Source organism: Rhinatrema bivittatum, chromosome 5, assembly GCF_901001135.1.
Source record: "Rhinatrema bivittatum chromosome 5, aRhiBiv1.1, whole genome shotgun sequence".
Classification (NCBI taxonomy): Eukaryota; Metazoa; Chordata; class Amphibia; order Gymnophiona; family Rhinatrematidae; genus Rhinatrema; species Rhinatrema bivittatum.
The window spans coordinates 81,793,176-81,819,347 of record NC_042619.1 but is presented as its reverse complement, the minus strand read 5'-3'; the positions used below and the strand labels follow the sequence as shown (position 1 = coordinate 81,819,347).

Here is a 26,172-nt window from a genome sequence, read left to right as displayed (position 1 = left end):
ATCTGGAAAGGGGAATGATGAGTCAGATGATCAAATTTGCAGATGAAACAAAAATATTTATAGTTGTTAAATCACAAGCAGATTGTAATAAATTGCGGAACTGGGCATCCAAATGGCAGATGAAATTTAGTGTAAACAAGTGCAAAGTGATGCACATAAGGAAAAGTCACGTACTTTGTAGTTACATGAGGTTAGGTTCAATATTAGGCATTAACACCCAGGAAAATGATCTGGGCGTCATAGTGGACAATACATTGAAATCATCGGATTAGTGTGCTACAGTGGTCAAAAAAGCAAATAGAATGTTAGGAATTATTAAGAAGAGAATGGTAAGTAAAACGGAGAATGTCATAATGTCTCTGTATCGCTCCATGGTAAGACTAAGACTGCACCTTGAGTACTGTGTGCAATTCTGGTCGATGCATCTCAAAAAGTATATAGTTGTACTGTTAAAGGTTCAGAGAAGGGTGATCAAAATGATAAAGGGGATGGAACAGCTCCCCTAGAGGAAAGAGGAAAGAGGTTGCCTCTGGTTTTAGCTTAGAGAAGAGACGGCTGAGAGCAGATATGTTAGAGGTCTATAAAATCAAGAGTGGTATAGAACGGATAAATGTAAATCAGGTTTTTTTTAATTGTTTTGTATTAATTTAATACAAAATTTTGTATTAATTTAATACAAAATTTAATACAAAAATAAGCTGAATGTGAAGTGCTTTTTGGCACTTCACATTCAGCTTATTTACTCTTTTAAAAAATACAAAAACTAGATGCACTCTGTGAAGTTAGTAAATAGCACATTCGGAGAAAGTTCTTTTTTACTCAATGCAAAATTAAGCTCTGGAATTCATTACCAGAGGATGCAGTTAAGGCAGTTAGCATAGATAGGTTTAAAAAAGGTTTGAACAAATTCCTGGAGAAGTCCATGAACTGTTATTAACCTGGTAGACTTAAAAAGTAGCCATTACTTATGACTGTGCGATAGTATGGGATTTATTTACTGTTTGGGATCTTGCCAGGTACTTGTGACCTGGACTGGAAACAGGATACTGGGCTTGAAGGACCCTTGGTGTGACCCCATGTGGAAAGTACTTATCTTCTTATGCTATATATCACCTACTTCACCAAACCATTTACAGTCAGATTTAACTGGACAAAAAGTAGGGCAAAATCTACAAAAAGCAAGATAATATGCTTCCACAATTTGGAAATAATGCGTGTCTTTGACCAAGACTTCAAATTCCTGCAACTTTGTAAATGAAAAAATTCCTCAAAAAGCTTGTATAAAAAGCACTTCTGTTGTGAATTGCGCTGCCCGTGGGTTCCCCCGCGAGCAGGCCACTTACCCTCACTGCCTTTCTTCACCGACGCGGCAGGACGCCGTCGTCGGCTTGCCCACGCGGTCCGGAGGCCGCCCACCACCATCCGGGCTTCCGCGGCCGGAGCCGCGGCTGTCTTCGGGGCTGGGACCGCCCCCGACACCGATTCCATCTTCACGGCTGGAGGCCGCAAAAGCCCCGGGCTGGAGTAGCGGCATGGACCGCCCTCAGGGCCTCCGGCAGCGGCTGGAGCCGCCGCTCACGTTGGAGCCTGCTCCCGGGCTCAGCCCTGCCTCTTCTGGCATCTGACGCACAGACGCTGTGCAGGCCGCTGGCCATGGTCCTGCACAGCCTCTGCTTCCTGCTCCTAGGCGCGCGGCCGCGTCTCTTTGCTGTATTTAAAGGGCCAGACACAGGAAGTGTCTGGGCCCCACCTTGATGACTGTTTCCTGCTCAGCCCAATAAAGGGCTGCTCCGTCCATTGTTCCTGGCCTTGCATCATCATGAGTCTTCGCTCTGGAGGCTCATGCCTGCCAGAGCCTGTGTAAGGTCTTCTCTCCGTGGAGCTCCTCGTCTCGTCCATTGTGCCATGACCAAGTCTTCGTGCCTGAGGTCCATGTCCAGGTGTCTTCGTTATCTCCTTCGTCCTGGTGTTCCTGCCTGCCGTGATGTCCTTTCCTAAGCCACGCCTCGTCTTCGCTCTCGAGCCTTCTGGTACCGGTAGGCCGGGCGTCCCTCAGATGCAGTATTCCTGAGTGGACTGCCTGCCGGTGGACGGTTGTCCTGTGCTCCTGAGTCGTCATGTCCCGTGCTGTCCCGCTCCCGTCATGGTCTGTGACCAGCCTTGGGGCTCAGTCCCACGGGTGGCCTGAGTAGGGCGCCCTGAGAGACAGGGCCAATGTCCATGCCTTGTGTTGCCTTTTGGATGTCAAGAGTCTCGTCCCTGGATGCCGTTGCATCAGCCATGTGTCTTCGTCCCTGGATGCCATTGCATCAGCCATGTGTCTTCATCCCAGGATGCCGTTGCATCAGCCATGTGTCTTCGTCTAGATGCCGTTGCATCACTCCATAGTCATGTCTTCATGTCAAGGCCCGTCTGCCCTCAACCTCAGGCCAGGCCTGCTACTCCATGCTGCTTGCAGCAGGTCCGAAAGGGCCCGGAATGATCGGAGGACCATTCAACTTCCAACATCCTCGGATGTTGGCTATGGGAGCTTGCCGGCCTGGCCGAGGGTAGACCGTCAGCCATGCGGGGCCACCGTCAACCCTTGGCTCGGCTCAGAAGGTCTGGGTCAGGCTGAGGCCCATGGGCACACTAAACCACCAAAGTACAACAACTTCTGCTCTGAGTTGTCTCCCACCCTCTGGTATCTCATCCCTGCTCACTAGCTGTTAAAATCATGCAGGAAGCTAAGCACCAGTTTAATAGCTAGGGAGCACTCCTGCTGTCTCCTAGATGGGACAAGGAGTCTGTACTCGCTTTAGCTATCAAAGGTGTCCGCCATGCTCCTGCACTGCAATTCACCAAAGCAGTTACAATGTGGTGATGTTAGGCTCTTTCAACTGATGCAGTCAACCCAGGGTAAAAAGTACCAAAATAAAGGGTAACCACTCCTCTCTGCAGCAACACAGGTTTCGGTAGTTAAGACGTTAAACAATGGCAGACTACTCCAGACCTGTAGCTCCAAAACTAGTCTGATTTTTATTTGCAGAAAGAAACTTATTGACAAGCTGCTGAACAAGGCACGTTTGAGCGTACACAGTTCTCGCAAATCTGTACCAAGCTTTTCACAGACAGTTCCCATAGACAGTTCCCATAGACAGCTCCCTGGGGTTGTTGAATTCATTAAATTAAATTGAGATACGTGGTGTTTTTAAATTATTAGAAAAAACTTTTACGCTGTGCATATCAAAATTTACTTTAGAAATTTAAGGACCATCATACCACCCAGTGCTCACAAGTCAGACTTGCATTTCATGCACTTCATATGGGTCACTTTTAATCAACTGGTCCATGTAGCTCCACTCAATTTTTATGAATTTTTTAAATATTTTTCAAGTAATGAATTTTAAAAAGAAGAAAAACTTCCCTTATTCATCCGTTGTCGGGGTCATTTTTCCATAGCTGTCGGAGGTACTCGTCCGACGCGCGCGTTTCGCCAAAGTAGCTGCTTCAGAGACGTGTATTCAGACTCTCCTGATCCAGCACTCCCCTTGTTTCAACGGGGGATATAAACAGATCTTTAAGCATTAGTAAATTCTTGCAAAAAAGAACTCCAGTGGTGTTAAGGGTCCATCAAATTTTTCTAAAAAACATTAAAAGCCTAAATCAAATTCAGCGATATTACTTTTTTGCAACAGAATGTCTTAACGATGTATACTTGCAGAGGGAAATAAAAGGTAAACTTACCGAACCCAACGCCGTCTCTCCGCTCAGAGTTCTTAGCGGTAGAGCGGCTTGGGTCGGTCTGAATTTAAATACCATTGCGTCTGATATCCACCTGACAGTCAGATGATTCCTGATTCTGGCGGGCAATCACCAGAAATGGAACCATTCGATGTCCTTATTCAAGCCACCAGGGGTCACTGATTTTAATTGAAAGATCCACTTCTGTTCGCATTGTCTCAAAGTCTGTACACGATTGCCACCTCTCCAGTGCTGATTGATGATTTCTAGCACGGTCCATTTGATATCATCAAACTCATGATTGAATTCTTTGAAATGAGCAACTAAGGGTTCCTCAACTCGATTGGTATTGATGCAGCATTTGTGTTCAGTAAGACGAATCTTAACCTTCCTTTTTGTCATGCCTACATAAGTTAATGGGCACGGACAAAAGATGGCATAAACTGCATGGGTTGAATGACAAGAAAATTCGGGCAGAAGAATAGTTTTCCCCGATGCCGTGACAATTTGAGTCTGGGGGGACTTTAAAGGGCAGAATTTGCATTTATCACATGTTTGAACAAGTTCCTTGTTCTGTATAGGTTTAGAGCAATTTGAGCGTACAACATGGTCCCGAATGTTTTTACCACGGGAGTATGCAATCCTCAAAGGTTGATTCAATAAAGGATGAATTTGTTGAACAATCTTCCAGTGTTCCCTCATAGCTCTACTATTTGAGGCCGACAGAAGGGTATGTTTCAGCACCACAGTATGTGGGTTCGAACCTGGCTCAGGATTTTTTGGCAAAAATAAGTAGTCTCTGTTCGAATAAAGCGCTCGTCGGTAGACTTTTTTAACACGGTGTGTCGGATAGCCGCGTTGTAAGAAGCGGTTAGCCATATCTTTTGCCTGAGTTTTGAAGTCCTCTTGGTCTGCACATAATCTCCTCAATCTGAGGAACTGGCCCACAGGAAGATTGGTTTTAAAGCTGGTCGGATGAAAACTGTCATATCTCAAGAGATTGTTGCGATCATTTGGCTTGCGGAATATGCTGGTGACCAAAACGGTGTCTTTTTTCTTAATCAAAATGTCTAGATAAGAGATTTGATTATGGTGATGTTCCATAGTGAATTTTAAACAGGGATCAAGACTGTTCAGCCATATATGGAACTCTTGTAGCGTTGATAGGGATCCTTCCCATATGACAAAGACGTCATCAATATAACGTTTCCAACATTTCAATTGAGATCTCCATTGGCAATTTTCTATGTGTAGAGTCTCAAACCTGGCCACAAAGATGTTTGCCACATCCGGAGCCATGGCAGCTCCCATGGCAGTTCCTCGGATCTGTAGATAAAAATCCCCATCAAACATAAAGTAATTCCTACTTAATGTAAATTCAAGAAGTTCAATAATGTAAATAATTGGGATCCTTTTTGGATGTGAGTATACTTTTAATGTTTCTGAGACTGCAACAAGTGCTTGATCCTGGGGAATAACTGTGTAGAGAGACTCGATATCAAACGTAACTAGCCAGCATTCTTGTGGTAAGTGTACAGTATCAAGAAATTGTAACATGCTTGTGCTGCCTTTCACATACGAGGTGGATTTTGACACGCAAGGTTGTAAAATTTTGTCCAAGAAAATTGAGATCGGTTCCAACACTGATTCATTCGCTGAGACGATTGGACGTCCCGGAGGGTTACAGAGTGTTTTGTGGATTTTAGGTAGTATGTATAGTACGGGTATCCTGGGGTTTTCATTAATTAGAAAACGACGTTCTGAATTTGTTAGATACCCACCATCAAAGCCCCTCTCTATAATCTCTTTTACTTCAGAGAGGATCTCCTGTGTGGGGTCTTTTTCCAGACGTTGGTAGAAGTCTGTGTTGGACAGTTGTCGATTGACTTCTTTAAGATATGCAGATTTTTCCATTATAACTACTGCACCTCCTTTGTCCGCAGGCTTTATGACCAGCTCTTCATTTTCTTGGAGCTGATGTAAAGCCTCAGATTCTTGTTTAGTCATATTGTAGAAAATATGTTTTTTTGTATGTTCCAAGATTTCAACGTCATGTAAAACCAATTCTTTAAAGGTGTTAACTACGGGATCCCCCGGTGGAGGTGGACTCCATCTAGATTTTAATCTCACCAAAGATTCTTGTGTTGGCGGTGGTTCAGAAGGCTGCTGGGACAAGAATACAGTTCGCTGTAGATGTCGGATAAATTTTTGAAAATCACATCTAAAATTAAAAGGGTCATGTCTTTGTGATACTACAAAGTTTAATCCCTTATCCAGAACTTTTTGTTGCAACGGTGTCAAAAGATGTTTGGATAAATTAATGACCGCAGATTCTATGTCCAGTCTCTCTGCCCCCCCTGGGGCGGGTACTTGTTCCCTGTGTATTGAGACCTTGTTTTTGGGCGGTTCCAATCGGTATTTTGTTGACCTCTGTATCCCCGTCTTTTGCCTCGCGTATTCTGACCCCTGTTTTGTACAGGACGTGTACAAGCCTACCGACGAGTGCTTTATTCGAACAGAGACTACTTATTTTTGCCAAAAAATCCTGAGCCAGGTTCGAACCCGCATACTGTGGTGCTGAAACATACCCTTCTGTCAGCCTCAATTAGTAGAGCTATGAGGGAACACTGGAAGATTGTTCAACAAATTCATCCTTTATTGAATCAACCTTTGAGGATTGCATACTCCCGTGGTAAAAACATTCGGGACCATGTTGTACGCTCAAATTGCTCTAAACCTATACAAAACAAGGAACTTGTTCAAACATGTGATAAATGCAAATTCTGCCCTTTAAAGTCCCCCCAGACTCAAATTGTCACGGCATCGGGGAAAACTATTCTTCTGCCCGAATTTTCTTGTCATTCAACCCATGCAGTTTATGCCATCTTTTGTCCGTGCCCATTAACTTATGTAGGCATGACAAAAAGGAAGGTTAAGATTCGTCTTACTGAACACAAATGCTGCATCAATACCAATCGAGTTGAGGAACCCTTAGTTGCTCATTTCAAAGAATTCAATCATGAGTTTGATGATATCAAATGGACCGTGCTAGAAATCATCAATCAGCACTGGAGAGGTGGCAATCGTGTACAGACTTTGAGACAATGCGAACAGAAGTGGATCTTTCAATTAAAATCAGTGACCCCTGGTGGCTTGAATAAGGACATCGAATGGTTCCATTTCTGGTGATTGCCCGCCAGAATCAGGAATCATCTGACTGTCAGGTGGATATCAAACGCAATGGTATTTAAATTCAGACCGACCCAAGCCGCTCTACCGCTAAGAACTCTGAGCGGAGAGACGGCGTTGGGTTCGGTAAGTTTACCTTTTATTTCCCTCTGCAAGTATACATCGTTAAGACATTCTGTTGCAAAAAAGTAATATCGCTGAATTTGATTTAGGCTTTTAATGTTTTTTAGAAAAATTTGATGGACCCTTAACACCACTGGAGTTCTTTTTTGCAAGAATTTACTAATGCTTAAAGATCTGTTTATATCCCCCGTTGAAACAAGGGGAGTGCTGGATCAGGAGAGTCTGAATACACGTCTCTGAAGCAGCTACTTTGGCGAAACGCGCGCGTCGGATGAGTACCTCCGACAGCTATGGAAAAATGACCCCGACAACGGATGAATAAGGGAAGTTTTTCTTCTTTTTAAAATTCATTACTTGAAAAATATTTAAAAAATTCATAAAAATTGAGTGGAGCTACATGGACCAGTTGATTAAAAGTGACCCATATGAAGTGCATGAAATGCAAGTCTGACTTGTGAGCACTGGGTGGTATGATGGTCCTTAAATTTCTAAAGTAAATTTTGATATGCACAGCGTAAAAGTTTTTTCTAATAATTTAAAAACACCACGTATCTCAATTTAATTTATTGCCCTCGTGGGGTTATTCATTAAGAGATTTTTTGGAATTTGGTTGTTGAATTCATTCCCACATTTCTTCTCTTAGAAAGAGCACAAGGGTTTTAAAGGTGCGCTGACGTTTCCTGGCTTTCTTTGCAGAATTTTGCATTCTCCCCCCCCCTTCCTTTTCACTCTAGGGTTCCTTCCTTACAATGGAAATCCAATTACGTTTTTTATTCGGGTGTTAGTAGGATCCCCTTGTTCCTCAGTGTTCCATGTTTTTCAATGACTGGAAATCTCTCATAGACTGGGAATTCATCTTTCTCTCAGAAGCTTAGGGCCAGAGCAGGAGTCCTGGATTTCTTCTGCTGCCATGCTTCTGAAGTACTCTGTCTCTGTAGATCCTTGCCACGCAGATGCACCCAGTACCTGCTGTCACAGCACACACTCTTCTCAAATTGACTTCGTTCTGAGCATCTCTCCCTAGAGCACAGCTGGACAAACTATGGCTCATGGGCCAAAACTGGCCCCCTCGCCACCTTTTTGCCTACCCTCTGCCTACCTCTGCTGTGAGCTCTGTCATCTCTGGCCCTCTGGTGACGTTTTGCCACATCTTGGGCCTTTACATTCAAGCTGCCTCAGACTTGCTGGTCCCACTTAGCATGCTCTGCATTCCAAATCCTCTGTGCTCCAAGCCTCCTCTTGGCACTCTATCACCCACTCCAAAAACAGCTACATGGACTGGCTGAAAAAAACCCGAGATGTCCTGCTTCTGTGCCCCCTTACTTCGTATGCGTTACTGCCCCCACCAGCACTGTTGTGAGCCTGAGGAGGTGGCGGCGGGAAACAGTTTGCACGGGTTCTCCTGGGTGTGAGAAAGAAGAGCTAGACTGGGAGGTAAAGAGTGAGAGGCGATTTGTGTAGAATAAGAGTGCTCTGTCTGTCTGGTGGCTGAGGGACCCTAAGGGGGAATCCCTCACCCCCACACTCAAAAAGCTCCAACAAGGGACCCTGGAACTTGGAGCAGGTGAGATTCAATAATGTCGCCCGGTATAAAAAGAGTTTGCCCATCCATGCCTTACAGCATGCTCCCACCTAGAGGGTCTTGAAATATGAGTACACAGTCCTGTGGTCATGCTATAGGGCCCAGGCGCTACCTAAATACTCTGTTTAGTAAATGGTGTGGAATCTGCTCCCTACCCTATGCACCCCTTCCAATTATCTCTAGTCCTTCTCCAACCCCTTCTTCTGAGGTGACCGCTGAACAAAAGTATTTGTTTAGTGTTTCTTTTATTCTTGCTGCCCTCCACATTTTTCTCCTTTATTCCCCTTAAATTTTACAGTCTCACCTCTGTACTTCCTCCATTCACTGACTTGCCACATGGCTTTACAGCTTTGGCTGTCTTTTCTTCTTCTTGTGCCTTGGCTGTTCTGGTTACCTTTTCTGATTTTTGCTTTTCTCACCTTCCCCCTTCTGAGATCCCTTGTACCTTTTCAATGCTAATCTTTTCGCCCTTACATTTTAGCCATTTCCTTGAAAACTATACCAGTCGCCTTTTTCTCTTATTTTTATTTAATTTCCTAATATAAGTTTTCTAGCCCTTGCTATAGCATTTTTTAGCTTATCCCACTGTTCTTCTAATACACAAAGATGTTCCCACCCTGCCAGTTCCTCCTTAAGGTATTCTCCCATTACAACATAGTTGGTACTCTGGAAGCTAGCATTTGTCTGAGCGTGTCTTGTCCAATATCTCTCTATCTAATCCTAACTGATTCTGTAGATGGGATGCTCCGAGCCACATCGGGATAGATTACAATTTCCCACCAGGAGCAGCTCCCCTTTCATTGTAGTCTTATTTATGACATTGCTTAGATCACCATCTAACTCTCCTGTCTGTGCTAGAGGAATGTAGATCTCTCCAGTGTAGATAGCCCAGGGCTATGCACACACATTGTTTATGTTTCATTTTATTTTCTGTTTTGTTGGGAGGTGTTTGGGTTTTTCTGTTTTGCTTAATTTCTGTTTGTTTCTTTATTTGAAAATGTAAAAACAAACAAAAATAAAATTATAAAAAAAGAAACACAAAAAAAAACAACAAATATGGGATCATCCCACTACAAAAAAATCCCCCACAGACCCCCTCCTGGGCACTCCAACGATCCCCCGCAGCCTCCTCAGATATTCTTCCACCATCTTCTTTCGTGTTGGGGTTGCTTCTTTCCTTTAGGTATTATAATTGTAAATGCCTCCAGCAGACTGAGGCCAGTGACATTATCAATTCATTTCATATCCAACTTAAGTTTCTGCAGTGCACCTTCTTCTTATATCTAGCAGATCATACTGATATGTACAAATCTATATAAGCACAATTTTTCTATTTGATTTTTTTTTAATTTTGTGGATAATTAAAAGAGAATCTTAATCTAGGATATAATGTACCAGGGGTTGCCAACTCTGGTCCTCAAGAACCACAAACAGGCCAGGTTTTCAGGATATCCACAATGAATATGCATGAGAGAGATTTGCTTACAGTGGAGACAGAGCATGCAAATCTCTCATGCATATTCAATGTGGATATCCTGAAACACTGGTCTGTTTGTGGCTTTTGAAGGCCAGAGTTGGCCACCCCTGTAATATACTAATTTCTTAGTTTTCTAGCATGGACCGTTGGCACTAGAAGATTATACACTGCACTCACATGCCTCCTCCAGCTTTTTGCAGTGATTGCATCATCTGTCACACTTCATGGGAATTTAATGAAATGAACTCCCTCCTCATTTCATTGTGCTTTAAATATAGTTTAGCAAACAATGTATTTGAAAATTATCAAAATGTTTCAGAGTCTTAAATTGGAAAGTAAAGCTTTTTGTATCATGCTTTGCAACTGCCAAGATCTTTGATTAATTGATGTAATGCTGAGAATTACAGGGTGAAAAAAGAAGACAGAGAGACTCCATAATCCCACAAAGAGTTGACATCATATCTCTTCACAGTCACTCACCTTTTGTGCCAATAAATTATACAGTAATGTGTTTAACTAAAACAATATTTAAAGCATGTTTACTACAAACAATGTCTTTATTTTGTTTTTAGACAGCCTCAGGTACCAAAATCTTTATAGTCAAGTGCAAATCCATTAAAAAAACACTCATTGAATTTAATAATGGCAATAAAATGCTCTAGATTTTCAAATACAAGTACTAGATGTCTCCTGACATGGACTGTGTTTTGCAGAAGCTGCATCAGGAGGGAAAACCAATTGAAATATATAAACAAAAACAAAGAACAAATCAATACAGGCAACACAGCAATAAAATTAAAATGTATACATCTTAAGTCAAATCTAGCAAATTGCTAACATATATGTTAAAAAAATTCCATGCATAAAGAAAAAAACTCCAAACCCATAACAATATATTAAAATATATTTCAACATGTGTACCAATAATCCAAAAAAAAAAAAAAGAAAAATATCTTACCAATAATTCAAAGGAATAGTAATTACAAAACACATGAAACATATAGTCAATCTAGCAGCATGTATATCCGAAACATTCCATTCAACTCATATAACCAACTGAGAAAACTGGCTTTTCTGTTCCATGTGACCTCTTTTGGCGCCATGTCAGGGGACCTCTAGCACTTGTATTTAAATTTCTGGAGTATTTTTTTGCCATTACTAAATTTCTATTTTGTGGACTCATATTTTTATGAGTTTTACTCCTTGTTAAATGTAACTTTTATCTTATTCTCTTCTCTTGTTAATTACTTTTATTTATTGCTTCTGTTATACCCTTGTTTTATGTAAACCGATCCGATATGGTTTAATTTACTATGAAGGTCGGTATAAAAAACTGTTAAATAAATAAATAAAATAAATATTTGGACAATCTCTTCACACCTTTTTTTCTTTTTGATTGAATTTGATTTGTTGGTGTGTTTTCTCCACCTTTTCGATTGTGCCATTAAGATGAAAGTGACATCACAAGATTTCTGTGATGTCATGGCCAGGGCCAGTGTTAGACATGCTCGGGAGAAGAAAAAAAGAAAGACGAGATGCCTAAATGTTGTTTGCAAAAGATTAATATGAGCAACTGAAGGAGGAGATCAGACAACCAGGAGAGCAAGTATAGATAGGCAGGGCTGGTTTAAGGCTATAGTAATCAACCTGACTGCATGGCCCTGATTGGGCTGAATGGGAATGGCGATGAGATTAATGCTCTCAGTGCTGCCTGCATTATGTCTGCCCAAGTCACTGTCTGGGTGCTACTTCTGCCCTGAGTTTTTTATATTGCTGGTTGTTTTGCTGTTCTGCAGAAGGAAGGGAACAGTGAGGTGCCGAAATTGTCCCCATTCCATGAGGAGAAGAACTGAAGGCATTGCAAATTGAGGGAGGAGATTCTAGAAACATAGAAACGTAGAAACATGACAGCAGAAAAAAAGACCATACGGCCCTTCCTGAGGTCCATATTCGGTCATTGTTCATATAGCAGGGATATTCAATAGTGCAGTCACATTGAGGCCAGTATTCAGTAGACTGTTTAGTGGATGGGTTATCCGGGCAAGTAGGGCTTTTGCCAGAAAAACATCGCAAGAATTAAAGGGGCCTATGGCCCAATTTTTTCTTTCCCCCCACTTAATTTTAAAGTAGCCCTATTGGGCCTTGCATCCCCCACGCACATTGCGGCCCCCTCCCCCCCCCCCCCCCCAGTCAAACCCTTTCTTTAGAAATCACCAAGGCCAGGCCCTTCCCCCATCCCCTCCCAGCAATCCCACCCACCCGGCGAGTCCAGCACAGCTTCTGTCAAAGCTGCTCTGGAAGCGTAAACTATACCAGGTTTACACTTCCAGCGCTTCCCTTCTAACTAACCTGGTGTAGTTTACGCTTCCAGCGCAGCTGTGACAGAAGCTGTGCTGGACCACGCCGGGAACGAAGTTAGCCAGCTAAATGCTTCTGAATATGGATCTCCCCATCTCTACAATCCCTGCCACTCCCTCAGAGATCCCCTGCTCTTGTCCCATGTTTTCTTTAACTTAGATACGATCCTTGTCTCCACCACCTCCACTGGAAGGCTGTTCATCCGTCCTCCACCCTCTCTGTAAAGAAACATTTCTTTAGAGCAGTGGTTCTTAACCAGTTTGTCACCTAGCACCTGCAGATGTGTCATCACCTTCCCGGTCCCCCGCTGGCTCAGCTGCTCCCCTGCCCCAGCGAGATGCAAACTCTTTCCCCGTCTGGGCTTGAAATGCTGATAGCCCAGGCGGAACGCGGCAGGAGAGCTGGAAGAAGCACTCAGTCATCATCACGAACAGCATGGGCTCTTCTTCCTGCCCCCGCGGCCCGGAAAAGGAAATGGTGTGCAGCAGCTGCACGAGTGGGAAGAAGAGACTATACTAAGTTAGAAGAGCATGCAGCATCCACCCGAAGGAGAAGATCAGTGTGGCCTGGAGCTAAAACTGGAGCAACGTCAGTCCCTGTGGGAGATGGAACTCCTTTCTCGAGATTGCAAGGGTTGTAAAAGGAAGAGGCTGCTGCTGCCACCAGAGAGAGAGTGAGCATGTGTGTGTTTGAGACACTGTGTGTGCGTGGGTGTGAGAGACAGTATATATGTAAGTGTGTGATTAACAGCCTGTGTGTGAGAGAGAACACATGTGTGTAAGTGTGTGATTGAGAACCTGTTTGTGTGAAAGAGAGCTTGTGGTGTGTGTGTGTGTGTGTGTTTGAGATTGAGATCTTTTGTTTGTGAGAGAAAGACACAGCATGTATGTAAGTGTATGATTGAGAGTCTGTATGAATGAGAGAGAGCATGTCTATCCATGATTAAGAGCCTGTGAGTATAATTGAGAGAGAGAGCATGTGTGCCTGTGTGTGATTGTGAGCTCATGTGTGTAAGAAAAAGAGACAACATAAGAAGAACATAAGAACATGCCATACTGGGTCAGACCAAGGGTCCATCAAGCCCAGCATCCTGTTTCCAACAGTGGCCAATCCAGTCCATAAGAACCTGGCAAGTACCCAAAAACTAAGTCTATTCCATTCTACTGTTGCTAGTAATAGCAGTGGCTATTTTCTAAGTCAACTTAATTAATAGCAGGTAATGGACTTCATTGAGTGCCCCCTAGTCTTTCTATTATCCGGAAGAGTAAATAACCGATTCACATCTACCCGTTCTAGACCTCTCATGATTTTAAACACCTCTATCATATCCCCCCTCAGCCGTCTCTTCTCCAAGCTGAAAAGTCCTAACCTCTTTAGCTTTTCCTCATAGGGGAGCTGTTCCACCCCCTTTATCATTTTGGTCACCCTTCTCTACACCTTCTCCATCGCAACTATATCTTTTTTGAGATGCGGTGACCAGAATTGTACACAGTATTCAAGGTGCGGTCTCACCATGGAGCAATACAGAGGCATTATGACATTTTCCGTTCTATTAACCATTCCCTTCCTAGTAATTCCTAACATTCTGTTTGCTTTTTTGACTGCCGTAGCACACTGAACCAACAATTTCAATGTATTATCCACTATGATGCCTAGATCTTTTTCCTGGGTGGTAGCTCCTAATATGGAACCTAACATCATGTAACTACAGGATGGGTTATTTTTCCCTATATGTATCACCTTGCACTTATCCACATTAAATTCCATCTGTATGTAAGTGTGTGATTGAAAGCCTTTGAAAGCCTTTGCGTGTAAGTGTGAGAAAGATAGACAGCATGTGTGTAAATGTGTAACTGAGAGCCTATGTAAGTGAGAAAGAGTGAAAGCATATGTATATGTTTGACTGAGAGCCTGAGTGAGAAAGAGAGCTTGGGTGTGACTGAGAGAGAGGAGAAAGTTGTAAGCAACCCCTGCCCCCTTTCTTGCTAAATCACAACAATGTTGGGACACCTGGAAATCAAAAGTTCCCAGGTATGGAAAGCAGAACATTTTTTTATCATTATTTTTAATTATTGGGTCTTTGTGTCTGCTGTTTTGAAATATTTTATTGCTGTCTGTAAATTTTTTATATGAGTGTTTAATTATTGGATATTCCATTCATCAGGTGTTTCAAAATAATCTGTTCTTTTTGTTAGTATGGTTTTACTGCTACTGATTTTATATTTCTTGATTTGTTTTATAAGGACGGGTGATGTTTCTTTTTTTCCTTTATTACATTACATACAGAGACTCTGGCTTGTTGCGGTTTCCAGTTCAGTTTTTGTCTGCATGCTTCTAGTTATGCTTTATGGTCTCTTTATTCTTTGTTAGGTGAGGGTCAGCACGTGTGATTTAGGTGAGGTTTTCTGCTGGCGTGTAGTTTCTGTATAGGGGGCTCTATAGCAGCCTGGCTTTTCCGTTTTCCTAATAGGAGGTGTATTGGTGTTTTAAGGCCTGGTGTAATATTTTCAGTGTTGCCTTTTCTTAGGTAAGTGGTACTGTTTGAGTGCTAGAAGTTGGTGCTGTTCTGGTATGGGAGGTTTACTATTTATGTAATTTCTATTCAGAGAGAGTACTTATCTTTCCTTTGTGTCTTTCTTAACAACAAAAGTAATACTGGGCCTTTTTGTTTTATTTCTGCCATGGACTATAATGAGCAGTGTGTCACACATGTGAGTGTTGTCTGTCAGGTTTGTCACGATGGGGAAAAGGTTGACAACCACTGCTCTAGAGTATACATGTGAAACCTAGGCACCTTTACGGGTTACCTGTAAGCCCTGGGACCATACATCTAAGTACAATTAGAGAGGGATAGTTAGAGGGAGAGTCCCTCTCATTGCGGGTGCTGTAATGGATATCCCCTGCAGGAGGTTTTATAGCAGAGCTCCACAAAGGTTCTGGGGGCAGTCTTAGTTGGTAGCTTGAGAGGAAGGTCGGAGATGTTTCCGAGTTACATTTTGGGCCTACCTGGGGCTTTGGAATCCATCCGAGATACTTCAGAGTGGGTCGGGGCTCTATTGCTGTGCTCTCCTTCAGAGGTGCAGAGTGGCTGTCCCAGGACCAATTTGAGTTTTGGGACTTTTGCTTGGTAGGAGCCTTGCTGAACACCTGGGCCTTTCCGGGAATCAGGGAGTGGGGAACCCTGTGTTCAGGGCCCCCAGAGGTCGAGAAGACCTGCCCCTGAAGTGGTGGTGACCCGTTGCGGGGCATCTCCGGTGTTATTTACTGTTGGGGAACCGAAGAAGTTAAGTTTGAAGACCTGGGAGAAAGCATCTTTTCCTGCCCCTCTTCCTCCCCTCCCATCAGGGATCCCTATCAAGACAAAGGACCTCTATCTGTGAGTAAGAAATCACCTACCAAAAGAGGACACCCCTCCGGAGTCTTCACAAGCCCTGGAGAAGAGGGAGAGAAAAATCACTCTCTGTGCAGAGACAGCTTTGCGATCTGGGAAGGGTTTTCCATCCAGGAAAGGGGGTCCTGACCAAAGGGAATCAACACTTAACCTAAGCCAGGTAGGGTGGCTGGATTCCCGGCCGGTTCAAAAGACTTGCATGGATAGAGGACCAAGATATGTACTAAAGAGCCAGAAAGACTGTGGTGCTGTCAGTTATATGCATTGTGCCATCAAGCCATCATTGTCTCCAGTAAAGTTATTACATTTGGACACTAATCCAGTGGTCCCTGCATCTTCTTTGGGCACACAGCATAGAGAGCGTAAAAATTCACCGCACCCAGGAAATTCAAGGGAGGAAATGGGACCTGAAGGAACCCTTCTCTTCACCCAGTCAAAAGGATCCACACCTTGAGAGTTAAGGGAAGAAGAAGAACTAGTTAGGGTCCCTTCCCCAAAGAGATTATAAATACGTTTTTGGCCTCATTGGGTAGCAGTCTGCACCCAGGGATGGGGTTACACAAGTTTAGATCTTTAAACCTCTCCCCTTACACTTTACAATGAAGACAACTGACAATTTTAGTAGCCTGTGGACCGACTCCATCCGGTTTACATCCTGTTGAAGATGCAGCCTCCAGAACTGTACACAATGTTCCAAGTGAGGTTTCACCAGGGACTGATTATAGGGGCAATGTCTCCTCCTTTTGTATTCTGACCACTCCTCTCCCTATGCACCTAAGCAACTTTCTGGCTTTTGCTGTCACTTTAGCCACCTGTTTGCCTACCTTAACATCATAATATTCAATCATCCCCAGATTCCACCCTATATTGTAATGATCACTTGGGGTTTTTTTTTAGCCAGAATGAATGAATCAGCTTTTTTTTTTTTTTTTTTTTAAATGTAGGTTTTTATTGAAGTATGAACATATATTCAGGTACAAGCATCATAAAGCATAACGTATACATTTCAGTTCAGGTTAAGGCCCCAGGTCCCTTCCCCCAGAACGACAGAATCCTACAAAAACAGTCCAGATATAATTACAGATACACTGTAAACATGCTTGTATTTTACTGTAACAGTATCAATAAATCACATGGTGGAACTCCCTATAAAATATAAACCAAAGTCCTAGTATGTCTTCTGATTCAGAATATTGAGAATGCTTGTGTCTGAAAGGCAATAAATGGGAGAATTATAGTCGTGCAATATATTCTGTAAAAGGCTGCCAAAGTTTTTGGAAGGAAGCAGTGAGAGATGCCAGGTGATAATATGAGTGCAATTTTGTAATAACCTCTGTAAACGTGGGTAGTTGGTCCGACTTCCACTTAAGTGCCAACACAATACGAGCAGCTATAAACACCTGGATACAGAGTTTCTTCTGTGACTTGTCTAAATTCTCAGGAAAAACCTGCAGTAAAGCCGATTCAGCAGACGGGCCAATCGACACACCTATAATTCCGCTAACCCTTTGAAATACCTCTTCCCGTGAAGGCTTGACACATGCGCACGTCCACCAGATATGTAAATAGGTGCCTTTAGCTCCGCAGCCACGCCAAAATACATCTGGGATGTGAGGATAAAACCTGTGAAGTTTATCTGGGGTGAGGTACCATCTGTAAATCATTTTATAACAGTTCTCCTGCAATCTAGCAGAGATAGAGCAGTGACTAGCAAGAGATATTATCTCTCCCCTCTTCTTTGAACCTAATTGTCTGCCTAAATCACTTTCCCATTGAACAATATAATTGCCTGTCGCCAATTCAGGGGGAAAAAATAATTGATAAAGTTTGGAAATGGTTCCCTTAAGGACATCCCCTTTAAGGAAATATGCTTCCAATAACGATCTGCCCGGCCTCAGGGAATTGGATCGAATAATGCTACGGATAAAATGAGAGACTTGCTAGCACAACAGAAAGTTGTATAAGGCTGATAACCGCTCTCTAGAGAGGAGGGTACCCTTTTGAAGTAAATGGCCTACAGTGGTGATTCCCCGCTCCCGCCAGTATTTGCATACGGTGGGATTGACAACCAGTGGCAAGATGCATATTATGCAATAAAGAAGTTTGGCAAAAATATTGATATTTACCCGCCAGTTTTTGTTTAGTATTTGCCCAAATGCGAAGAGTGACTCCCAGAGACCAGGGGATTCTGGTGATTGTGCGCCAGGTATTTCGGGGTTGCCACAGCAAAGATGGGACCTACTATAACTTGTTCAATGCGGACCCACTGTTTAAGAGCTACCCGACGAGGGAAGCCTAATATGGCCCTCATTTGAGCCGCGCTGAAGTACCAGGATAAATTAGGCACAGCCATGCCCCCTTGAGTCTTCGGTAAATATAGTACAGTTCTGGCTGGTCTGGGAGGTCGTCTCCTCCAAATAAAATCAAAGATTTTTTTCTGACAATTTCAAAGGATTGTGGATGGGATAAATACTGGCAGGGAGGAAAAGAGATACAAAAATGTTGGTAAAATGGTCATTTTTGTGATGGCAATCCTCCCAAGCCAGGAAAAAGCAAATTTATTCCATCTACTTAGATCCGTGGTCAATTTATCCACTAACGGTTTATAATTAAGAGAGAACAATTCAGATAATTTAGCAGAGAGTAAGATACCCAGATATTTGATGTAAGCTTTGGCCCATCTAAAGGGAAATTGCCTGCCTATAGTCTGCACTTCCCGTGGTGTTAAGTTGACATTTAACAATTCTGATTTTTCTAAATTGACTCGAAGTCCCGCCACTTGACTGAAACCGGTTAATTCTCTCATCACTCCCTGTAGGGATCGCACTGGGTCAGTGAGGATCATAAGGACATCATCCGCAAATAAAGAGAGCTTATATTGCCTGTCCCCCAATTTAAATCCTGCAATATCTGCTGCGTTACAGACATGAGTAGTAAAGGGTTCTTTTTTTTTTTTCTTTATGCATTTTAACAAAAAATCACAAGATAAATTCTTGTAGGAAAATACAGAGAATATTTCTAATACAAAATGGAAAAAAGGGAAACATTATTCCTACATAATGAATATGCATATTCTCTTAATTTGAGTCCTCAGAATTGGAGCATGGATTTCACAACCTAAAATAGAATATGTATTTTTACTTATTAAGGAAATCATACACAGTTTTCAGAGAACCAATTATTCATATGAGGGACTTAACACAGTACTGTTCCCTACGGGTATCGGCGGAGTTTTCCCTATAAGAAATTGTGTAAGCTGTGGGGGTTCAAAAAACATATATGGTAAGTATTATTTGCATATTTTATAATACATTTACACGGGTATTTGAGGAAAAAAGATCCCCCTATTAACAACACTTGTGATTTCAAGAGAAGGAATGCCTTCCTTCTCTTTTGAGTATCTTTTGATACATCTGGGAATACTCTAATTCTACAACCCAAAAAGACTACATTTCTTTATCTTAAACATAATCTTAACAACCAGTTCTTATCTGGCTCTAAGGCCAGAGTGACGAAGGTTACAGGCATAGCTTGTGCAGTATCTGATACTTCTAGTAATGCCGAGATATCTATTGGCACATCACCTCTCGGATTTTCTGGAATCACTATATCTCGTTGCTCAGTCTGACTCTTAACTTTAGGTAAATAAAATATTCTCGAGAGGGGTGGAATAGCTGACGCCTCCACTTGAAGCACTTCCCGCAGGTATTTCCTGAAAGTCTCTCTGGGAGATACCTGAGGTACTTGCAGGAAATTGATAAATCTTAAGTTCCTGCTTTTTAATTGATTTTCAATATTTTCCATCTTTACTGCCATATTCTTCTTTTCTTTTATCATCACAGTCTGTACTTGCTGAAGTTCTTTAATCTGTTCACTATTTGTTTTAACTTGCTGTTCCAGATTCACATTAGCTTGAGTCAGTGTTTCTACTTTCTCTTCCACAGACTTTAAACTAGTATTTATCGGTTGTAGCAAACGCAAGATTGAAGTTTTCATTTCTGTTATAGTTTCCCAGATCGTCTCTAGAGAGAAAACAGTAGGTCTTACCCCACTCGCAAGCAAAGAAACCAAGAGAACTTCTTCGCTTCTTCCTGTCCCTCTCTATACTGGGCTTTCCTCCTCGTCGAGTTGCCCGGAAAGAACTGGGCTAACCGCTGCTGTTGCACCTCCTGCAGTCCCTGCCAGGAGCAGTTCCTCAACTCTTTGGTCCGGTGCTGTTCCTCCCGCTCCAGTGGTGCTTCTCTCGGCTACAGGATTCCTCGGCGGTATACCCTCAGCGGGACTTAAAGGCGATAGTGAACCTGGGAGAGAGGGGAGCTCATCTTCCCCTCCCCCACTCTCCAGCGGCTGTATACCCTCTCGTTGGTGTTCTCCGCGGACAAGGTGGGCATCCATGGGTCAGGTAAGTAGCGGTGTCTTGGGGGCCTCAGGGTAGGGCTCCCCCCCTCGGCTTCTGCTTTCTTCCCATCCAAGAGGAAAGATTTTAGCAGGAAAAAAGTGATTCACCCACAGAGCTGCTCGCTGGCCGAAATCACTGTGCGGCCATCTTGGATCCGCCCCCGCTTATGAGATCATAAAGGGTTCTAGATATAGGGCAAATAGTAGCGGGGATAGGGGGCACCCCTGCCAGGTTCCCCGCCCTATATCAAAAGCATTCCCATAGCCATTATTTTCATTTACCCTAGCTTGAGGGTGGTCATACAGGCGTTGGATCCAGGTAAGAAAGATGGGTCCAAAGTCCAGTTTTTTCAAGGTGTGGAAAAGAAACGGCCAATGTACTAAATCGAACGCTTTTTCAGCGTCGATAGATAACAATTCTGCTGGCTCCCCCATTTCTCGCACCCACCACATTAAATCTATAACTTTCCTGATGTTATCTGCAGCCATGCGCTGCGGGACAAAACTGACCTGATCATTATGCACTAAGTTAGGAAGAACTTTGTTAAGCCTAAGTGCTAGCAGTCGCGCAAGGATCTTAAGATCCACATTTATTAGGAAAATGGGTCTATAGGAGCTGCATTGGGTGGGGTCTCTACCTGGTTTGTTGAGAACTGTTATTCCAGCTAAATTGGTTCGGCGGTTTATGGTCCCGTCCTCCCGAAGACTGTTAAAGTACCTAGTTAGGGGTTCCACAACCGTGTTGGTACATTTTTTATAGTATGCACCAGAGAGGCCAGAGAGGGGATTGCCTAATTTGAGAGATTTGATCACCGCCTGTACTTCAGAAACGGTAATGGGGGCATCCAACGTCTGTTGTTGTTCTCTAGAGAGACACGGTAGGTCAACAGTATCCAAATTTATTTATTTATTTTATTTAAAAACTTTTCTATACCGTCGCTAAGTTATATACCATCGCAACAGTTTACAAATAGGCACATAAAATAAGGTAAGTAAATGTAGGATATCTTACATTCTAACAGGTGCCAATAAAGTTCGGTTACAATTTCATAAATAAAATCATTATTTGATTAATGTTGGTCAAGTCCAGGTATAATTATTGAGTTACTATCTCTTTGAGATATTACTTCTTAAATGTAGGATTAAGGAGGAATAGCCTAGTGGTTAGAGCAGTGGACTATAAACCAGGAGACCAGGGTTTGAGTCCTGCTGTCACTCCTTGTGATGTGTGATATCTCAATTGAGATTGAATGTTGGTATATAAAAATAATAAATAAAAAATCTGCATTACCCTGGACTTTCATTCTCTTTAGTGAAGGCTTTTTTAAAGAGCCCTGTTTTTAAATTTTTCTTAAAAGTTTTGAGATTATTCTGTAATCTGAGTTCGGGTGGCATCGTGTTCCATAGTATGGGCCCCACCAATGATAAAGCCCTTTCTCTCACTTGGGTTAATTTTGCTGACTTTACTGAAGGGATTGTTAGTAGTGCTTTGCTGAGCGGAGGTTTTTTTGTGGAACGTGGACGCGTAAGGCTGTGTTTAGCCAGTCTGCTTCTTTATCATATATTAGTTTGTGTATGGTGCATAAGGCCTTGTATTTGATGGGTAACCAATGTAAGTCTGCTAGAGTTTCGGTTATATGGTCCCTCCTCTTTTTTCCCATCAGTATTCTGGCTGCAGTATTTTGAAGTGTCTGGAGTGCTCTTATCGATGTGCTTGGGAGTTCTAGTAAGAGTGCATTGCAGTAGTCAGTGCTGGAAAAGATAAGTGTTTGCAATACTGTTCGGAAGTGGGCAGCTGTGAGTAATGGTTTCAGTCTTCTGAGGACATAAGTTTTGCGTAGCCTTCTCTTACTTTTATAGATATGTATTGCTTCAGGTTGATTTCTGGGTCATTATTACTCCCAGCATCTATTTCTGAATTAAGGGTAGAATCCTCCGGGCTATAGAGCTTTTCATAGAAGCAAGAGAAGGCCTCTCTAATCCCGGTGGAGTCAGTGAGGACTGTCCCCGAGGAGTCTTTAATTTTGGATAAATTGTTTTGAGAAACTTTAGCTTTTAATTGCCGTGCTGGCAGCTTCCCCGCCTTATCCCTCCCCCCCTCATAATATACCTATTTAGTGATGTCCATGGCATGAGGCAGCTGCTTGTTATCTAGTTGCTGGAGTTCTGATTTAAGGGCCAGTAGTTTTTGATAACATTTCTGTGATTGAGAATGCATGTGTTCTCTAGTTAATTGACTGATTTGTTCCAGGAGGCCTTTTCTAGCTTGAAGTCTTTGTCATTTACATGCAGTGGCCTTGACTGTAAGGAGACCTCTAACCACCACTTTAGAGCAATCCCACAGGGTGCAAGGAGACGTGTCTGGGTTATCATTAAGGGAGAAATACTCCTGTAACTGGGACTCCAGTGTCTGAGTGAGTTTGCTATCTTGTTGTATTTGTTTAATTTCCAAAATCATACACCATCGTCCCTATGCCCCATACTGACCTCTATGCTAATGGGGGCATGGTCTGACCAGGTGATTGGCTCGATTTCTGTTCTGCGAACTAGATTACATAGCAGTTTATCAACCAAAAAAGTAGCCAATACGTGAATAATTATTGTGGGGAGTGGAGTAGAAAGTGTATGATCAGGAGTGTGGGTTTCGGTTCCTCCAGACGTCTACCAGCCAGTCATTCATAATTCCCCGTAACTGGTCCCTAAGGGCTTGTTGAGTGGTAGCCTGATTTTTAGAATTATCCTGGTCTCGGCTCAGGGTTAAGTTAAAATCTCCACCAAGTATTAGAGACCCTTCTACATGCGATAATAAAAAAAGCCTGTATGGCTCTAAAGAAATCACTCTGATCCTTGTTGGGGGCGTAAAGGGACACCAAAGTGTAAACCTGGGAACCTATTCGAATTTTGAGTAGTAAAAATCTACCAGATGGGTCCTCAATGTGGGATATCATATCAAATACCAATTGAGAAGAGAGTAGAATTCCAGTCCCTGTATATTTATGCTTAATCCCGCTGGTAGACGTAAAAACGTGGGGAAATTCTTTACATCTTAACAAATGGCTGTGTCTGCATTTTAGGTGCATTTCTTGAACAAAGGCTATGTCCGCTTTAAGGTTTAGCAGCTCTTTCCTCAGCAGAAATCGCTTCCTATAAGAATTAAGTCCATTGACATTAATTGAAATTATTTTGACTATGAGAAGTATAATAAATGTGGATCTATCATGATAATATAACTGACACCATCAGCAGACTAGAAGGCATATGATTCCAAAAAACAAGTAAAGTGATAACAGGAGAAACCCATGCACCGCTGGACATTGAAAACTGTAAGATAATGAAAAAACAAAGAAGAGACAATAGGATATCTGCCAATCTCCACCCCCCCCCCCCCCCATATTGTAGGTGTTCGCTAAGCCTTTGCAAACTGTAGTCCTAGGGGTGCCTGAATTGCAATGCAGATCCCAGAAGCAACCCCCCGTTTGAAAGCTTTATAAACAATAAACGACAATTTTCTGTAGGTTTCATTTTAGCCCCTAATAAGTGCGATCCAACCAAGTCCAGTTTCACCCAGTACTCTTTCCTTGCAAGTGGAGTCTTCATTCGCTGATGTTTAAGTCCCGAATCATGTGAAAAAATTACCTTCAGCCCTGGTCATCGGGCAAGACTGCAGCTTGAGACTGCTGTCTACGTAGTCGGCCCTGACCAGGTCCCGGTCGGCGCCATCTTGGAGTCAGCGCCGCTGCTGGAACTGATTGTTAATGAATCGGGACAGAGCAGGGCACGTCAATCCCGGCTTGCTTGAAGCAATCAACGGTGTCAGACAGAGATTTCACGCGGTAAGTGATCCCTTTCCATTGAAAGATGAGAGCGAATGGGAAAGTCCAACGATAGCAGATATCTTCATTTCTCAAAGCAGTAGTCACCTCTCGCAATTGATAATGCTTCTGCAGGGTTGAAGGCGCTAGGTTGTTGTAAATTGTGATATCCAGGTTTTGCCACTTCCAATGAGGGTGCGATCCTGCCATCTTTATTAATTCCTCTTTAATTCTAAAGTGATGAAACTTGATAATTATATCTCGAGGTTGGTTGTCCCTCCTTGGGCCCAGAGCTCTATGAGCACGCTCGATGTCAACTGTGGGTTCCCCATCTCCTCCATCTTTATATGGGCTGTTGGCAGATAATAAATGCTGACAGAGAGCCTTAGCAATAGCCATGCAGTCCTGATATTGTTCCGATTCCGGGATCCCTCTGATGCGTAGATTCGCTCGACGCGAGCGATTTTCCAGGTCTTCGAATTTTCAGTTAGAAATTCCAAATCTTTTATCAGCTTAGAGTTTTGGGTGGATAGTGATTCTGTTATGACACTCTGGCCTTCCACGCGAACATCCAGGTCGTCCACCCGGTGCCCCATTGCATCTAGATCTTCTCTCATAGTAGTTATAGACACTAACATTTCAGCTTTATGGGACTTTAGGTCAGCTCTCAATTCTATGAACCAATTCCGCATTTCCAATCGGGTTGGGAAATCTGGTTGTGTTGCCAAGATGCATTGTTCAATTGACTTTGCCGTCCCAATGCTAAGTTCATCTGTTGCGTCTTCATGGACCGTCGACTTCTCGGCCTGTTTGTTGCCATCAGGCAGCAGCTCCCCCGCGACTTTGCAAACTGTTTCATCCTGTGCTATTCCCACACTCTTTTTCAGCAAGTTTCAGCAAAAAAGGGCAAATTCTGCTACTTAAAATGCCGTTTTAAGTCAGGGGTGAGGAGGAGCAGCTAAATCAGGCAGCCATCTTGTTGCACTGCTCACTAGCGCCCCCTCTGCATTTTTTTTTAACATTAAATCTTAGAAACTAGATCATTCCTCAGGTTACACTAGATACCTCTTCATGTTTTGCATACTTTCCTGGGTTTCTACCCTGTTGAAGATTTTGGTATCATCCCTAAAAAGACAAGTCTTTCCCAAATATTGCTTACAAAAATATTTAAAAGAATTGGTCCAAGAACTGATCCCAGTTGCACACTACTAGAAACACCCCTGTTCTCAGAGTGAACTCCATTTACCACTAACCTTGTTGCCTTCCACTCAATCACTTTCTAAGCCAATCAGTCACTTTAGAGCCCAGACCAAGGGTTCTCAGTTTATTTATTAATTGCCTATGCAAAATTGTGTCAAAAGCCTTACTGAAATCCAAGTACATGACATCTAACAATCTCTCCTGACCTAACTCGCTGGTCACTCAGTCAAAGAAATAGATCAGATTCATCTGATAAAATCTACCTCTGGTAAAAAAAAAAAAAATCATGCAGCCTTGGATCCTGTAATCCACTGGATTTAAGAAGCTACACAATCCTCTGTTTTAATAGTAATTACATTAATTTTCTCACTATTGAAGTCAGACTAACTGGCCTGTAATTCCCAGCCTTCTCCTTACTTTCACATTTGTGAAGAAGAATCACATCTGCCTGTCTCCAGTTCGTTGGAATTATTCCCAAATCTAAAGACGCATTGAAAAGGTCAGCCTTTTTATTTGTTGGCAATAAAGAGGGGAAGGGAATTTTTTTTTTTTTGCCATGTGTGGGATATAATTATAAAAATGTCTTTGCCTCAATATGTGTGCATTTGGGGGACACTTACTTACCTAATTCAGAGTCTGCTCACCTTTCCCCAGTAGGGTTGCCAACTGGCTCCATATTTTCAGGACAGGTTGATCTGGTCTTGATTTTATTCCATTGCATGCAGGGACTTGTAGTTCTGACTCCCCTATTAAAGTTCCTTAGAAAAGCAAAATTACAAATCCCTGCATGCAATGAAGTAAAACCCGGACTGAATCAACCTGTCCTGAAAATATAGAGCCAGTTGGCAACCGTATTGGGGAAGGGGAGAAGTCTGGTGTTGAATTAAATCCAGAAATGTATTAAACCATGTCAGTAGGA

At 42.7% G+C, this 26,172-nt stretch overlaps 1 long non-coding RNA gene across 5 annotated transcripts in view; it reads right to left on the bottom strand.

Moving 5' to 3' along the window:
• The window catches only part of LOC115092045, a 298,722-nt gene that overhangs the window by 231,072 nt on the left and 41,478 nt on the right, over nucleotides 1-26,172 (bottom strand). Inside the window, exon 6 of one of the 5 annotated variants that reach the window (XR_003856892.1) lies at nucleotides 16,752-18,960. The exons of the other annotated variants lie outside the window; for them this stretch is intronic. This is a non-coding gene — a long non-coding RNA (uncharacterized LOC115092045). Of the gene's footprint in view, nucleotides 1-16,751; nucleotides 18,961-26,172 lie in introns of those variants that run through there. 5 annotated transcript variants of the gene reach the window in all.